This window comes from Mauremys mutica, unplaced genomic scaffold (genome assembly GCF_020497125.1).
Source record: "Mauremys mutica isolate MM-2020 ecotype Southern unplaced genomic scaffold, ASM2049712v1 Super-Scaffold_100167, whole genome shotgun sequence".
NCBI classification, from domain to species: Eukaryota; Metazoa; Chordata; order Testudines; family Geoemydidae; genus Mauremys; species Mauremys mutica.
Window position 1 is genome coordinate 626,861 of NW_025423280.1, and position 17,754 is coordinate 644,614.

General features: G+C 51.2%; 1 pseudogene; it reads right to left on the minus strand.

The window, feature by feature from the left end:
- Positions 1–6,516: 6,516 nt before the first annotated feature.
- On the minus strand, positions 6,517–13,311 carry LOC123359717 (annotated as a pseudogene).
- Between the last annotated feature and the right edge of the window lie 4,443 nt (positions 13,312–17,754).

Genomic DNA, 17,754 nt, shown 5'->3' on the forward strand with positions numbered 1-17,754 from the left:
ACATTTAGAGGAAGAGCACTCTCATTTAAGCATAGGTTGGCTTGTATCCTACGTACAGGGATCAGAACCACACTAAACCATGCTTGTTGATATGGGTGTAACTAGCAGGGTGTCAGTCAGTGTGGACAGGGATTTTTTTTCCCCTGAAAATTGTGCTAGTGAATTTTCTTGAAGGCTAACTTTTTAGCAGTGTGCCACTACGTTCGACTGTTCGCCTCAAACAAAACCCAACCCCACCACATTCGGGGAGATGTGGTTAAACTTTGATAATAGCTATGTATCAACAGAAGTGTCACTAGTACAGGTCTGTTCCAAGTGTGGACCAGGCTATATTACAAAAGAAGTTGCTGTGGTGGAGGAGCTGGTTTCACATTAATTCCCAATATGGTTAAAACACTATTTGGCCTTATAGATGGGCTCAGACGATGCTGTTAGTACCTGACAGAAATTGAGGCTTTATCAAACAGTAGAATGGATTTAGCAGTAGTTTATTCACTTCACCACAACCAGTAGCTTGTTCTAAAAACAGCTTCTTAGGTTGGTTTTAGGACTGCATCTTCCTCCCCAGTTTAATTCGCTTCAGTAGCTTCCAGAACTGATTAGCTGATTGCCATATTTGGGGTCGGGAAGGAATTTTCCTCCAGAGCAGATTGGCAGAGGCCCTGGAGGTTTTTCGCCTTCCTCTGCAGCATGGGGCATGGGTCACTTGCTGGAGGATTCTCTGCACCTTGAGGTCTTCAAACCACGATTTGAGGACTTCAGTAACTCAGACACAGGTTAGGGGTTTGTTACAGGAGTGGGTGGGTGAGATTCTGTGGCCTGCATTGTGCAGGAGGTCAGACTAGATGATCATAATTGTCCCTTCTGCCCTTAAAGTCTATGAGTCACCCTGTCTTAAACGATACATCTTTGCAAATGCTTAGACACCCCAGCTCTTCTCTAGCTTATACAAGTGCAGCCAGGAGACTGAACGCTGTGAAATACTGACCAGACACTCCCTCCCCGAGCCCAAACATCCACACCCCCTCCTGTACCCCTGCCCCAGGTCAGAGCCTGCACCCCTCACCCAAACTCCCCACAGCCTGCACCCCAAACAGGGCCGGATTAACCTTTTGTGGGCCCGCATAGGGGCGAAGGAGACATGGGGTGGGGGGGCAGAGTCCTCAGAGCGAGGGGCTGCCTGAGGCAATGGGAGATGGGTCATGGCACGGCAGGGACAGCCCCGCTCCACCCAGCCCAGTACAAGGGCACTGTTCACAACCTGGGAGCCGCCAGACGCACACTGGCCAGCCCAGCCCTGCGCTGCCATCGTGCTTCTTCCCCTGGGGGAGGGCCCGTGCTGCACCATGCTACCCCCCTGCCCATCGCCACAACCCCAGAGACCCCCACAGACCACCCTGCCCAGAAATCCCGACCCCCAACACCCAGTGCCACGCCCCCCTCTGACCCCCCCCCAATCCTCCCCGCCCAGTTCCCCTCTGACCCCCTGCGCCCAGCACCACACCCCCCGGAGACCCCCACAAAACCCCCCTGCCCAGCCCCCCTCTGACTCCTTACGCCCAGCACCACACCCCCTGGAGACCCCCACAACCCCCCCAGCTCACCACCCCTCTGACCCCCTGCGCCACACCCCCCAGAGACCCCCCCCAAACCCAGCTGCCCAGCACCGTTCTGACCCCCATGCCCAGCGCCATGCCACCTGGAGACCCCCCCACCCAGCACCGCTCGAACCCCCTACGTGCGGCACCACACACCCCCAGAGACCCCCACAAACACCCATACCCAGCACCCCTCCGACCCTCTACACCCAGCATCCCTACACCCGAAGACCCTCACAACCCCCCTGCCCACCACCCCTCGGACGCCCTATGCCTAGTGCCACACCGCCACCATTCAATTGCATGAATAATCAAGAGTCTTTACAATAACTGCATAGGCATTTCTGAAATGGTTTGCATGCCTGTAATCATGGTGATTTTATTGGTCCCCATTTCGCTATTGTTTATCTGTCTGGTCTCTGCCTGGTTGGTTGATTTTTATTTTATTTTTTTTGTTGCTGATCAAGTAATTTTGCTGGGTGTAAACCAATGAAGGGGGTGGGATCTAATTTGTTAAATAATCAAGTGACATTATGTTTGGATTGATTAGTTAAATTACAGTAAAATGACCGATGAAAGGCATAGCTGAGAATGAGGTGATACTGATAGGTGTATGACAGGTTTCAGAGTAGCAGCCATGTTCGTCTGTATCCACAAAAAGAACAGGAGGACTTGTGGCACCTTAGAGACTAACACATTTATTGTAGCATAAGCTTTCGTGGGCCACAACCCACTTCATCGGATGCATGTAGTGGAAAATACAGTAGGAAGAGAGAGATATACACAGAGAACATGAAACAATGGGTGTTACCATGCACACTATAAGGAGAGCGATCAGTCAAGGTGAGCTGTTCTCAGCAGGAGAGAAAAAGAACAGTTTGTAGTGGTAATGAAAATGGCCCATTCCCAGCAATTGACAAGATGTAAGGAACTGGGGGGACGGGGGAAGGATAAGCATGGGGAAATATTATGCACATGCCTGCGATTTATTCATGGCTGTCTTGTGACTGGTCTACGAATGATGCATTGTTGATGTAGGGTTACCCTGCTTATAGGACTGCAGTGTACAGCTCATACCTTCTAACTCCACGCTGAGTCTTAGATGGGTGGACATGCCATGTTTGCACTCAAGTAACTGTTTTCTCTTGTAAACAATTCTTGAGGAAATCTTTTGAGGACAAAAATGCAAATGTTTTGGCATACCTAAGGAGTAGCACCTATCCTGAAAGGAATGAAGAAAGCAGGCAGACTGAACCTGCGTTGATTTGCTGTCAACTTGTATTCCTTGCCTTCCAAAGACTTTTGTTCAGATAATGCTGACACATTACACTGAAAACTTCAGCCTGTAAACTTCAGTCCTGCTGTTCCAACACTGGGATTATTTGGAGTGTTAACCTTCCCTTCATTGGCACCAGGATTGGGATCTCTAGTTTTATTAAAATTCTCCAGAATTCTCCTTTGCTCTCTATGCTAGTGGTGCAACAAATGTATTGTGCAGTTACATGCGAAATGGGTATAAATTTTACCAAAAACCCTATGACTTTGCTTCATTTCTTAAGTACCACTGACCACTACGCTTACCTACATGCCTCCAGTTTCCATCCAGGACACACCACACAATCCATTGTCTACAGCCAAGCTCTAAGATACAACCGCGTTTGCTCCAATCCCTCAGACAGAGACAAACACCTACAAGATCTCTATCGAGCATTCTTAAAACTACAATGCCCACCTGCTGAAGTGAAGAAACACGTTGACAGAGCCAGAAGAGTACCCAGAAGCCACCTACTACAGGACAGGCCCAACAAAGAAAGTAACAGAACGCCACTAGCTGTCACCTACAGCCCCCAACTAAAACCTCTCCAGCGCGTCATCAAGGATCTACAACCTATCCCGAAAGATGATCCCTCACTCTCACAGACCTTGGGAGACAGGCCAGTCCTCGCTTACAGACAGCCCCCCAACCTGAAGCAAATACTCACCAGCATGGTAAGGGGCCAGGGCCGAGGGGTTGGATAACGGGCAGGGAGTCCTGGGGACAGTCAGGGGATAGGGAGCAGGGTGGGGGTTGGATGGGGAGAGGTTCTAGGGGCGGGGGTGGTCAGGGGACCGGGAACGGAGGGGTTGGATTGTGGGAGTTCTGGGGGGTCTGTCAGGACTTGGAGGGGGGTGGATAGGGGTCAGGGCAGTCAGGGGACAGGGAGCGGGGTGGGGTCCCGGGGCAGTGATGGGAGGGACTTCGGGGGGGGGGGGGGTCAGGGGACAAGGAGCAGGACAGGTCGGGGATTCTGAGGGGGGGCAGTCAGGGGGCAGGAAGTGGGTGGGGGTCGGATAGGGAGCAGGGCAGGTTGTTTGGGGAGAGACAGCCTTCCCTACCTGGCCCTCCATACAATTTTGGAACCTTGATGTGGCCCTTGGGCCAAAAAGTTTGCCCACACCTGCCCTAATGTCTCCAAAAAGTGGCTTTGCGTTTTAATTTGATTGCATGATACGCTCTATACAGAAAGTCCGCGTTCACTCACAGCTTGCGTCCCCACTGCTGCGGCACCATTACCGGTACCGGTACTAAGATGTTGACGCTGCTATTTTCTAGTGCAGGGGTCGGCAACCATTCAGAAGTGCTGTGCCGAGTCTTCATTTATTCACTCTGATTTAAGGTTTCGCGTGCCAGTAATACATTTTAATGTTTTTAGAAGGTCTCTTTCTATAAGTCTATAATATATAACTAAACAATTGTTGTATGTAAAGTAAATAAGGTTTTTAAAATGTTTAAGAAGATTCATTTAAAATTAAATTAAAATGCAGAGCCCCCAGGACCAGTGGCCAGGACCCGGGCAGTGTGAGTGCCACTGAAAACCAGCTCTTGTGCCGCCTTCGGCACCCACGCCACAGGTTGCCTACCCCGTTCTAGGGTATTCCCAGCTGCAGTGTAAACGTACCCAGTTAGGGGCCATTGACTTCCCAGGGCCTCAGCACATGTTTAAGTGTTTTCCTGAACCAGGCCCTTAGATTTAAGTCCCAAGCTCAGTGAGGAGTTCTGCCTACCTGGCAAAGGGCCGGATGAGGTACTCTGTGCCATTTGGACATCATGTCTCCCTGACAGCATTTCCCTCCTACTGAGCTGGCCGGGCCGGGCAAGCAACATAAGCTGCAGCAGGACACATAGTGACTATCATCACATCGGTCCCTGCGGGGCTTGACACTCTGATCTTACTTGGCCTTTCTGTGGTGAGGTTTCCAAGAAGGGGAGTAGCAGCTGAGCAGTGTTTACGGGAAGGAGGGAGAGCCCGCATGCAGTGGGGGAGCAGTTTTGCTGTGATACGGTAACTGCACCCAGCTAAATTTCACTCACCGCGAGAGACTCATCTGCTGCTATAAACGGGTGAGATGGACTTTCTCAAAACAAGAGCCTGCGGTTAAATGAAAACCACAAAGCGAAGTAGGCCCCAGCCTCTGAAGATGTGGAGCTGAGCTGTCTTGTTCAGCCCACCTACAATGAAAACGGAGATGTTTGAAAAATGAACTCCCTACTGCCTTTCCTCAAAGGGACCTGCAAGGACTGCACAGGGGGCTCTTTACAGGTGGGGAAACTGAGGCATAGAGCGGCAAATGACTTGGCCCAAAGCACATAGCAAGGAAGTTGCAGTGCAGGAATAGAACTCCTATATCCTGCTGCTCATGCTAGTACTCCAGCCCCATCCTAGAAGTCTCCAGGCAACTCCAGCGCTCACTTGGTGGCAGGCAACTTGCTGGAGATTAGCAGCAGCAAACGGGTAGTGCACCGAGAGGGTCAAATATTTCCCTGGGAGGCTCCAACCAACAGGGTCTTAAAAAGAAATGCACTGTGCAAACAATGCTTGCAGTCACGCGCCATCTCTGAACATCTGACAGCCCTACACATGAACTAACGGCGTCGGTTTTAGACAACGCCATGAAGATTATAGCCAGGGGTAGCGCGCTGTTCCGTTCAGCCCGCAGGCAGGCAGCCTCAAACGGAACAGGGAAAGAATAGATCCTGGCTCCACCAGGATAAAGCAGAGTTTTAAAGTTTGCGTTAGATTCCGTGCTGCACAAGTCACTGTTCATACCGATAGGCAGTCGCCTGCAACGTGTGGGCGCCTTAGTCTAAGGAGGGGAAGCCCAGCATGTTTATGCTGAAGAGTGTGAAAACGACCGAGGTCTCCTAACCTGGACCCCAACAGCCCCCGTGGCTCTGGGCCAGTCCCAACCTGGCTGTAGATGGGATAGTACTTAACGAATCAGACATCCGTAACAGGCAACTATTAACAATCCCTTCACGGATGTGAAGCATTAGCGTCTCCAGAGCCCACCCCACAGGATCCGTGTTACTGAAACACACTGTGCCCTGACACGGCTGGTCAGCATCCAACGTGCCACGTGCATGGGTAACATACTGCAGCCTCAATGTAGCATTGATGTTTACCGCTTCTCTGCGCTGTCAAACTGGCACTTTTACTCCACCCGAAAGAGACGAGGTTTCAGGTTAAGTCAAGTGATTCATTTTTATTTATAATTGCATGTATATAAAAAAAACCACAGGATTTCTGAATTCCCCTTTACAATATTAACTATTAACAAAACAAAACAAAAAGTCTACTGGCAAGACCAGGGGCGGCTCTAGGGATTTTGCTGCCCCAAGCACGGCAGGCAGGCTGCCTCCGGCGGTTTGCCTGTGGAGGGTCCGCTGGTCCCGCAGCTTCGGCAGTACTTGCTTGGCGCGCCGGGGCCTGGAGCTGCCCCTGGGCAAGACATCAAGTAAGGCAGGGCCTAACCTCCAGCCTCTAGAAGATTCGCCAGTTAGCTGGCCTCTGGAATGAGATATGAATGTTCCCATGTAACAGGCAGGCAGCCACCGGCAAGAGTTTTCTTTTTTACATCCAATGGATGAGAGGAACTGCTATTTGCCAGACTCCTGATTTAGATTGTGCTGGTGCATCTCTGCTGTTTTCTGTGGCAAAGGGACGTCTTGCATCCATGAATGATTTAGGAGGTCTTCAAAGGATGGCCTCTCGGAGGGCCTCAAGTCCAGACACCATTCAATGAGGTGCTGGCACTCTGGGGAGAGAAAACGAGCAGTCAGTGAGAATGTGCTGCTGAGTAATGTCTGGGAAGCCTACAAGCCTCCCTCTTTTACCACCTGCAAGTCTGCTTTGGGATCTGCCTTTCTTGCTTCACATGGCTGTGGAATTGATCTAGGATACACAACTGCGGTTACGAGAATAGCATAGCAGATGTAGACGTACTTAGATCGACTCACCGCGGCGTCTTCATAGAATCTCAGGGTTGGAAGGGACCTCAGGAGGTCATCTAGTCCAACCCCCTGCTCAAAGCAGGACCAAACCCAACTAAATCATCCCAGCCAGGGCTTTGTCAAGCCTGACCTTAAAAACCTCTAAGGAAGGAGATTCCACCACCTCCCTAGGGAACCAATTCCAGTTCTTCACCACCCTACTAGTGAAAAAGTTTTTCCTAATATCCAACCTAAACCTCCCCCTCTGCAACTTGAGACCATTACTCCTTGTTCTATCATCTTCTACCACTGAGAACAGTCTAGATCCATCCTCTTTGGAACCCCCTTTCAGGTAGCTGAAAGCAGCTATCAAATCCCCCCTCATTCCTCTCTTCTGCAGACTAAACAATCCCAGTTCCTTCAGCCTCTCCTCATAAGTCATGTGCTCCAGCCCCCTAATCATTTCTGTTGCCCTCCGCTGGACTCTCTCCAATTTATCCACATCCTTCTTGTAGCGTGGGGCCCAAAACTGGACACAGTACTCCAAATGAGGCCTCACCAGTGCTGAATAGAGGGGAATGATCACATCCCTCGATCTGCTGGAAATGCCCCGACTTATACAACCCAAAATGCCATTAGCCTTCTTGGCAACAAGGGCACACTGTTGACTCATATTCAGCTTTTCGTCCACCGTAACCCCTAGGTCCTTTTCTGCAGAACTGCTACCCAGCCATTCGGTCCCTAGTCTGTAGCAGTGCATGGGATTCTTCCATCCTACGTGCAGGACTCTGCACTTGTCCTTGTTGAACCTCATCATATTTCTTTTGGCCCAATCCTCTAATTTGTCTAGGTCCCTCTGTATCCTATCCCTACCCTCCAGCGTATCAACCACTCCTCCCAGTTTAGTGTCATCTGCAGACTTGCTGAGGGTGCAGTCCACACCATCCTCCAGATCGTTAATGAAGATATTGAACAAAACCGGCCCCAGCACTGACCCTTGGGGCACCCCACTTGATACCGGCTGCCAAGTGAACATGGAACCATTGATCACTACCCGTTGAGCCCGACCATCTAGCCAGTTTTCTATCCACCTTACCGTCCATTTATCCAGCCCATACTTCTTTAACTTGCTGGCAAGAATACTGTGGGAGACTGTATCAAAAGCTTTGCTAAAGTCCAGAAATAGCACATCCACTGCTTTCCCCTCATCCACAGAGCCAGTTATCTCATCATAGAAGGCAATTAGATTAGTCAGGCATGACTTCCCTTGGTGAATCCATGCTGACTGTTCCTGATCACTTTCCCCTCCTTCAAGTGGTTCAGGATTGATTCCTTGAGGACCTGTTCCATGATTTTTCCAGGGACTGAGGTGAGACTGACTGGCCTGTAGTTCCCTGGATCTTCCTTCTTCCCTTTTTTAAAGATGGGCACTACATTAGCCTTTTTCCAGTCATCTGGGACCTCCCCCGATCGCCTTGATTTTTCAAAGATAATGGCCAATGGCTCTGCAATCTCATCGGCCAACTCCTTTAGCACCCTCGGATGCAGTGCATCCGGCCCCATGGACTTGTGCTCGTCCAGCTTTCCTAAATAGCCCCGAACTACTTCTTTCCCCACAGAGAGCTGGTCACCTCCTCCCCATACCGTGCTGCAGAGTGCAGCTGTCTGGGAGCTGACCTTGTCTGTGAAGACAGAGGCAAAAAAAGCATTGAGTACACTAGCTTTCTCCACATCCTCTGTCACTAGGTTCCCTCCCTCATTTAGCAGTGGGGGAGACGGTGAGTCGACAGCTGCCATCCCCCCATCGACTCCGCCTGAGCCTCTCATGGCGCTGGAGTACAGGAGTCGACGGGAGAGCGCTCAGGGGTCGATTTATCACATCTAGACTACACACAATAAATTGACCCCCCCAGCTCGATCTCACAGCATCGATTCCGGCCGGAGCGTAGACCTGCCCTAGATATGGTTTCTTAGTTACTTCCCCCACCCTAGTACGTAGGTGAACCAGGTCCCATCTTTGGATGGAGACTCCAAAAATACACAAGGGAGCAAATTAGCAGGGCAAGTCCATGAGCAGCCCATCCTCCCCCGCCATTCATACGCAGGCTAATAGCAAAAATCAACTTTCCCTTCCCCAGTGAGATGATGAAACCGGAGAGCTACTCGGTTCAAGCTCTTTTGTCATTTCCACTTTCTGTCAGACTGCTTCATCAGCCAGCGGCAGTAGCCACATTAAAGACCCCAGCGAGTGGCAGGAGAGTCAAGTGCTGAAGTGAACGACAACAGTGAGCTCTGAAGCAGCTGTCTAAGGCAGGGAAGACAGCGGGGTCCCCAGCATTTCCCCGGGATTCAATAGCATGGAACATCTCATTGAGTTTAAGACATGAAGGGACCACTAGATCACAGACTATGCCTTGCATGTCTCATTGGTTGCATGAAGTGATGGTAAATGCACCTCTGTGTCGTCATATTATCGCTCTGTCAGTGTGGCATTCAGGCTAAGCAGCGGTTCGCCCAACTCTAACACTACCAAGGAGTGTGCTCACCTGGAGAGACGCTCTGCGGAAAGCAGACCCGGCCCTTAATAATCTCCTCATCATGTTCAAAGGGGAGATTCCTGCAGACCATGTCATAGAGCAGGACCCCCAGAGACCAGACTGTGGCTGACCTGGCATGATATTGGTGATTGAGGATCCATTCTGGGGGGCTGTACACTCTGGTCCCTGTAGAGGAGATCAGAGGAGCACGGTTAGCAGAAATAGTTCATCTCTTACCCTAAGCAGAGCAACCAGATATTAATGATTTGTTCAGGTGTTATCAGGGTGACCAAGAGACCAAGTCTGGTACTTCAGCCCCAAACTTAGGTTGCAATATCTTAATATTGTTTAACTCTCAGCCCAGTTTGATTGGGATTTAAACCCCAGCAGCTGTGCTAGGGCATAGACTACAAATGAAGCAGAACCAAATGGAGTGCAACCAACCATGTTTCCCAGCTGCAATACAAGCCACAATACGTAACAGCTTTCTTAAGGCCACCGTTATCCTGACTTCATCTCTGTCAATGTAACCATTTCTCAGTGAGGTAAAGAGAGAGGCAGCTTGCAGATGCTTCAGTCCATGGTGACCCAGTGCAGCCAGAGCATTTGGGGAGGTGCTGAGGCCTTGTCTACTGCACAAGGACCCCAGACAACCTTACAGTCCTTTCTACATAAAAGGGTTTCCTTGCTTAACCCAAAGAAGAGTTTATTCCTTTTCTGGCACTGACTACTGTTGAGTCAGGCAGGGATAAAGCCTGCCTACTCCAGAGCTGGGGAGAAAGGTTTGTTGTACAACGTCAAGGGAGTGGTTTTAGTTTGTACCGTTGTGCATGTGATAATTATGCTTGGAACCCTGTTTTGGCCTCTGCAGAGGCTTACGCCCTTTGCCTTTGTTGTATCTGATCTCTTCCCTTCTGGCAGGAAGAGGAGACTGAGGTCAGAGCTCCTAGTCTGGTTTCTGGCCACTTGACTGTTGTTTACAAACTTTGGGTTGTAAAAAGAAACCTGATGTCCCACCAGGGGGCACCACTAGCTTGGGAAATTCTGCAGGAGATGGGTGGTTGGGAGGGGCAAACCCATCCCTTGTCATGAGCCGTTACATTAAAAACAAAAAATGCAGCACCCATCCAGCAGGGCAGAAGCAAAACAAACCCTCAACAACAAACTGATCTGGTTTTTTGAAAGTCAAGGGCCCTATCCTGAATCTGCCTTTCTAGTGGGTCAGAAAGAATGCCTGCTGCTCTGTTTATCTGTCCCCCACGCAGATCCCTGAACCAAGGTCAAACAGTCCTCCCTGGGTCTGGAGCTCCCCCCTCCCCAAAGATCTGACTCAGGTGCCTTTGAGGAGCAGAGGAAAGGGAGCCACCTGTAAGCAGATCTCCCACCGATCCTATTTCACAACATTCATCTCGTGACAAAATGCAACTTTCCAATGAAACAAATAATTTAGCCAGATGGCGGAGACAGCAGCTTCTCCTCTTGATCCCCTCCCCACATTGATGTCCATCCATCCCCACAGAAAGAAACTGCACAAGAGCCCTCTTCTTTATCCTTGAGGGGGGAGGGGGAGGACTTCCCCTCCCCTGCATTCTAGCTGGTAGATTAGGTTAGGATCCAGCACCTGAGCAGCCATGACTGCAGAGAGGTTTCACTCAATCTTTCTCCATCTAGGAGGTGAGGCAGATCCTGTTTGCACCACCCCTGGAGGGTGGAATACCAGCCAGACCCCTGCTGAAATGCTACAGATGTCGTGGACCTAGAGAAAACCAAATCACTGGAACCAGAGCCCAACTTTCTCCTCTTATTGCTCACAGGGACTCCAGAGATTGATGCTTGTGAGTTCACACCCGGTTTCTGCCATGTGCCCCGCCCCCAGCCCCTGCATGACATGGGCAGCTACCACCGGTTAACACCCAACCAAAGGGCAAACACATTTGTGAAATGCTTTTTGGATACAAGGCAGGGAGGAAAACCCCAAAGGTATCAAAGCTGCACATCACACAACAGTATATTTAGCAAATGAGAATGGCAGGGGGAGGAGGGAACAAACCATTCCCTGGCTGGGAAGTTACTGCACATTTACAGGCAGGGAACAACTCATTTCAAAGAGGAATTTCCCTGGATTCCCTCCCTACGCAGATAAAATAGAAGGGGATGGAAACAGACACTCACCATCAAAATCAGTGTACACTGTGTCCTTGAGTAATGCCCCAGACCCAAAATCTATGGAGTTTCAGTTCCCTGCTGTTCAGATCAACCAGGATGTTCTCGTCCTTGATATCCCGGTGCAATACCCCACAGCTATGACAGTGCTGAACCGCCTCCACAACCTGGTGGAAAAAGCTGCGGGCCTGCTCCTCGGGGAGAGCACCCCGCTCCGTGATGAAGTCAAACAGGTCCTGCACAGGATCCGGTCGCTCCAAAACCAAGACGAAGCTGTCCGGTCTCTCAAACCAGTCCAAGAGCTGAATGACCCCCGGAAGCCTGAGCCCACTCTCTTCAGGAGCAGGATCTCCATAGGCACTCTGCTCCCGCAAGGCTTCACAGAGAGAGAAAGGAGAGCTCCATCAGAGGCAGGCAAACCCACCCACCAAGTCAAGAGCTACTGTGACGAGGTGGGACTGGTTTTAATGTTCCCTCTGAATACTGGGGGGGGCCCTCAGCTCTGGTCGACCCTCTGTGGCCTGGCAACTAATGGCCAGGCCCTTCCTCCCTGCAGACTACGGGTGCCATCGAGCACCCCCAACCTAAAGGGGGGCAGGAAACTGGAAGGGCCTGGCTGGTGCAACTCTTCCCCCATGAAGAGGGGGATGCTGGGGCATCCCTGGGAACTTCCCCAGGTCACTGGCTGAAGTGACCCCGCTCAGTTCGTTCTCGAAGGGGGGAGAGGTGTGATGAAGTGGGACTGGTTTTAATGTTCCCTCTGAATACTGCGGGGGGGGGGGGGGCTCAGCTCTGCCTGACCCTCTGTTGCCTGGCAACTAATGGCCAGGCCCTTCCCCCCTGCAAGGGGATGCTAAAGGTGTTGGAGCCAAAGAGATCAGGTGACCTCCTGGCCCGGGAAAGAGACTCAGCCCAGAGAGGAGGGGCTGGAGGGGGTTTGGGAGTTTTTGGAAGCTGGCTGGGGAATGGAGGGGAGCCCCGAGGAGGCTCGGGCCTCCCGGTGGGGCGGTGGCCTCCCTGGGGCCCCAGATGGACCTAACTAAGGGGGGGTCTTATGGTCTGTACCGGCAAGACCTGGTTTGGACCGTGTTCTTGTCATCTAAATAAACCTCTGTGTTACTGGCTGGCTGAGAATCACGTCTGACTGCAAAGTGTGGGGGCAGGACCCTCTGGCTTCCCCAGGACCCCGCCGGGGTGGACTCGCTGTGGGAAGCACACGGAGGGGCCTGCTGAATGCTCCACGGGAGAGGAGGCTCCCCAAAGTCCTGACTGGCTTTGTGGGGAGCAGTTCCAGAGCAGCGCCCGGGGACTCAGTGACACCTACGACACCTTCACTACAGAGCCAAGACCATGCAATGCAGAGCCACAGCACATATCCCTGCCCAAGACACTTACCAGCTCTCCCCAGTTAGAAACCCGGTCCCGGTCCACGTGCTTGATGGCTACCTAGGACAGAACCAGCCAGACAATCAGAATCGGGTCAGGCAACCCCAGAAAGAGGGGAGGCAAACAAGGGACCAGTGAAGGGGAGGCAAGATGGTGGCTATGCCAGGGCAAAGCAAAGGAGATGTAACGGGGTAAGGGACGGGTCTCTCACCAAAGGTGGAGCTCTATAGAGCAGGCTGCAGGGGTGGGATGGGGGGGTCCCTGTCCAGGTTCTACTCACCGGGGCGCTGTCCGACAGGCGGGTGCCCAAGTAGACAGAACCAAAGCCACCACTTCCCAGCAGCGGGCCCACCTGGTACAGCTTCTCCAGCGGCTCCTTGTCCTTCCCTGCAGGCAGAGAGGCACAGACACCAGGATCAGACCCAGCTGTGTCCTCAAAAGACCGGGCCAACCCTCCAAACCGGACCAGAGCCACATCCCTCCTCAGAACGACTCCTAACCCCCCCAAACTGGACCAGACCCACATCCCTCCCCAAGCCAAACTGGAGCAGACCCACATCCCTCCTCAGAACGACCCCCCACCCGCCAAAACCGGACCAGACCCACATCCCTCCCCAAGCCAAACTGGAGCAAACCCCCATCCCTCCTCAGAATGACCCCCCACACCCCAAAACCAGACCAGACCCACATGTCCAATTGGTCAAGCCCTTGGGCAGTTGATTGGCCCACTGGCCCTACTTAAGCCAGCAGCAAGCACAGAAAAGTATCCAAAACAACTGAGCTCCACCCTGCTCTGGACTGTGCACCTTATGCTTCTTGATTTCCTGGCATCCTTACCCAGCTTGAATCCTGGCATCTGACTTGTGGTTCTGGACCTCCAGTTTGTTTCCTGGCTCTGGCCTCCTGGTATCCTGATCTGGGCTTAACTCTGGTTCCAATTTCTTGTTTGTCTTCTGATCTCCAGGTATCCTGACTCAGCTGACTCCTAACTGCTGTTGCATGACTGCAGACTCTGGCTGCAACTACTAAAATCTAACTACCCATGACCTGGCCTTGACAAGGGGAGTTCTTTGCATCCCAGCACAAAAGGAGGGGAAAGAGATCTTCACACAATTTAATTAAGCATCAACTGTACCACTTAAAGCAGCAATTAAATTTTATTAACTGCTGTCTCAGTCTTAACTATAACATCTCTGCTGTAACATTAGTTGTGTTTTCTGGGTGTTTATACAAATGCTATGTATTTTTTTTTAATTACCTACTAGCTAATTAGGTAGCTGAATGACCACTCCCCCCCAAAGCCTGAGCTTCTAATTGACACAAATTCCTCAACATCTCTTTTAACCCCTGTAGCAGGGGGCTGGTGCAAAAGCACCTAATTAGCCCCTGCTCAGCCAGCCCCAATCAGGAGAAATAGATTGGGGCTGGGGAGAAGTCTGGTGCCTGGCCTCTGGAACTGGCTGCACCTGTGGGCCTGCTCGTTGATGAGCTATAAAGGCAGGCTGGCTGGCAGCCAGTGTAAGGGGGGAATGGCCAGGGAAGGGACAGTCTCCAGGCTGAAGGGAGACTCCCTGTAAAGTTTGTAAATAGTATTGCTGGTGGTGGGAACTGTCTGTAAATAAAAGCCACGGGTGCTGCAGTAAGAAAAGCCTCACAGTGCTTTATTGGTAGAGAGAAAGAGCTCAGCAGGGAGGCAGCCCAGGAAAGGACCCGGTTACAACCCCCCAACTCATTCAAATAGTAAAGTAACTCAGAACTTCAACTCTGGACTGTGATCTTGACACCAATGTCCAATCATGTAAGCAGGTGCAGGCCTGGTCAGTACTTGGATAGGAGACCGCCAAGGAAAATTCAAGTGCTACAAGAAGTAATGTTTATGGATTTCTTTAGCAGAACTCTTATCATAGAATCTCAGGGTTGGAAGGGACCTCAGGAGGTCATCTAGTCCAACCCCCTGCTCAAAGCAGGACCAAAATCAACTAAATCATCCCAGCCAGGGCTTTGTCAAGCCTGACCTTAAAAACCTCTAAGGAAGGAGATTCCACTACCTCCCTAGGTAACCCATTCCAGTTCTTCACCACCCTACTAGTGAAAAAGTTTTTCCTAATATCCAACCTAAACCTCCCCCTCTGCAACTTGAGACCATTACTCCTTGTTCTGTCATCTTCTACCACTGAGAACAGTCTAGATCCATCCTCTTTGGAACCCCCTTTCAGATAGTTGAAAGCAGCTATCAAATCCCCTCTCATTCTTCTCTTCTGCAGGCTAAACAATCCCAGTTCCCTCAGCCTCTCCTCATAAGTCATGTGCTCCAGCCCCCTAATCATTTTTGTTGCCCTCCGCTGGACTCTCTTCAATTTATCCACATCCTTCTTGTAGTGTGGGGCCCAAAACTGGACACAGTACTCCAAATGAGGCCTCACCAGTGCTGAGTAGAGGGGAATGATCACATCCCTTGATCTGCTGGAAATGCCCCTACTTATACAACCCAAAATGCCATTAGCCTTCTTGGCAACAAGGGCACACTGTTGACTCATATTCAGCTTTTCGTCCACCGTAACCCCTAGGTCCTTTTCTGCAGAACTGCTACCCAGCCATTCGGTCCCTAGTCTGTAGCAGTGCATGGGATTCTTCCGTCCTAAGTGCAGGACTCTGCACTTGTCCTTGTTGAACCTCATCATATTTCTTTTGGCCCAATCCTCTAATTTGTCTAGGTCCCTCTGTATCCTATCCCTACCCTCCAGCGTATCAACCAGTCCTCCCAGTTTAGTGTCATCTGCAAACTTGCTAAGGGTGCAGTCCACACCATCCTCCAGATCGTTAATGAAGATATTGAACAAAACCGGCCCCAGCACCGACCCTTGGGGCACTCCACTTGATACCGGCTGCCAACTAGACATGGAACCATTGATCACTACCCGTTGAGCCCGACCATCTAGCCAGTTTTCTATCCACCTTACCGTCCATTCATCCAGCCCAGACTTCTTTAACTTGCTGGCAAGAATACTGTGGGAGACTGTATCAAAAGCTTTGCTAAAATCCAGAAATAGTACATCCACTGCTTTCCCTTCATCCACAGAGCCAGTTATCTCGTCATAGAAGGCAATTAGGTTAGTCAGGCATGACTTCCCTTGGTGAATCCATGCTGACTGTTCCTGATCACTTTCCCCTCCTTTAAGTGGTTCAGGATTGATTCCTTGAGGACCTGTTCCATGATTTTTCCAGGGACTGAGGTGAGACTGACTGGCCTGTAGTTCCCTGGATCTTCCTTCTTCCCTTTTTTAAAGATGGGCACTACATTAGCTTTTTTCCAGTCATCCGGGACCTCCCCCGATCGCCATGATTTTTCAAAGATAATGGCCAATGGCTCTGCAATCTCATCGGCCAACTCCTTTAGCAACAATACTGAAATAAATGACTCAGTCAAGCCTCCCCTCTGGGATGCACCTGAAAAAAAATATTTTGGATAACATATAAAACTGCTTAGGAATAGGGGAGTTCACTCAAGTAGCCTCACTGAATTCCAGTTTAGATCACTATATTGCCCCTCCTAAAACTCCATGGATTTTCAGACGCATGAGGCATCCCTTAATTTCTAGCCTAGACTGTCACATATTGTTTGTAACTAAACAGAAGCCATATACAAAATGAAATATGGCAATGTTTTGCAGCATATAAAGGATTTTACAAATCTCTCTTCTTAAAGGTTTGGACTTTGCCATCTATCCTTTATAACATGCCGCAGTTTTGCAATTCAGAAATTCAGATCACTTTTCCTTTTTTAAGGATTAGCAAGAATTCTGTCTCACCTGCAAACTTGGCACAACAGGCTTCACCCACTTTTGGTCTGAAGGAGTGATTGTTCTGAGTGCTGCAATATTCTACCAGTTCAGTCATCAACCTACACAACTTCTCTTGATCTACTAAAAATAAGTGAACAGAATTTGTTAGTACTGCATGATGTTTCAAGCCTGATAAATATACATACCATAGGCAGGGCCGGCTCTAACATTTTTGCTGCCCCAAGCAAAAACAAAGAGGGCCGCCCCCCCGTGTTGCGTCGCCCAAGACCCCGCCCCCGAGCATCGCGTCGTCCAAGTCCCTGCCCCCGAGCATCCCCCAAGACCCCACCCCCGAACGTCGCCCCGCCCTAGTCCCCGCCCCCCAAGCATCACGCCGTGCCGCCCAAGTCCCCGCCCCCGAGTGTCCCGTCACGCCGTCCTAGTCCGCGGCCCACCTAGTGTCCCGTCGCGCCGCCCTAGTCCCCGCCCCCCCGAGCATCCCGTCGTGCCGCCCTGCCCTAGTCCCCGCCCCCCGAGCGTCGCGTCGCACCGCCCAAGTCCCCGCCCCTTGAGCGTCACGTCGTGCCGCCCAAGTCTCCGCCCCTGGAGCGCCGCGCCGCCCAAGTCCCCGCCCCTCCAGCACGGCGCCGCGCCTCCCATGCCCCGCCCCCCCAGTGCCGCCCGACCGAACCCAAAAAAACAAAACCAAACCCCGATCGCCGCTACGTCCCGAGGTGCCGCCCCAAGCACGTGCTTGGTAGGCTGGTGTCTGGAGCCGGCCCTGTCTGCTGTGTCAGCTATCTGCAGAGCTGGGACAGCACACAGGGGGAGTACACGCACGCAGCCGATTGATATCAACATTGAACAGAGCAGAGCACCGCACTGGTAGCATCTGACAACACACATAACATAAAACTATGGTGTCAAGTATCAGAGGGGTAGCCGTGTTTGCTGCTTTTACAGAACCAGACTAAGAATCCTGTGGCACCTTATAGACTAACAGACGTTTTGCAGCATGAGCTTTCGTGGGTGAATAC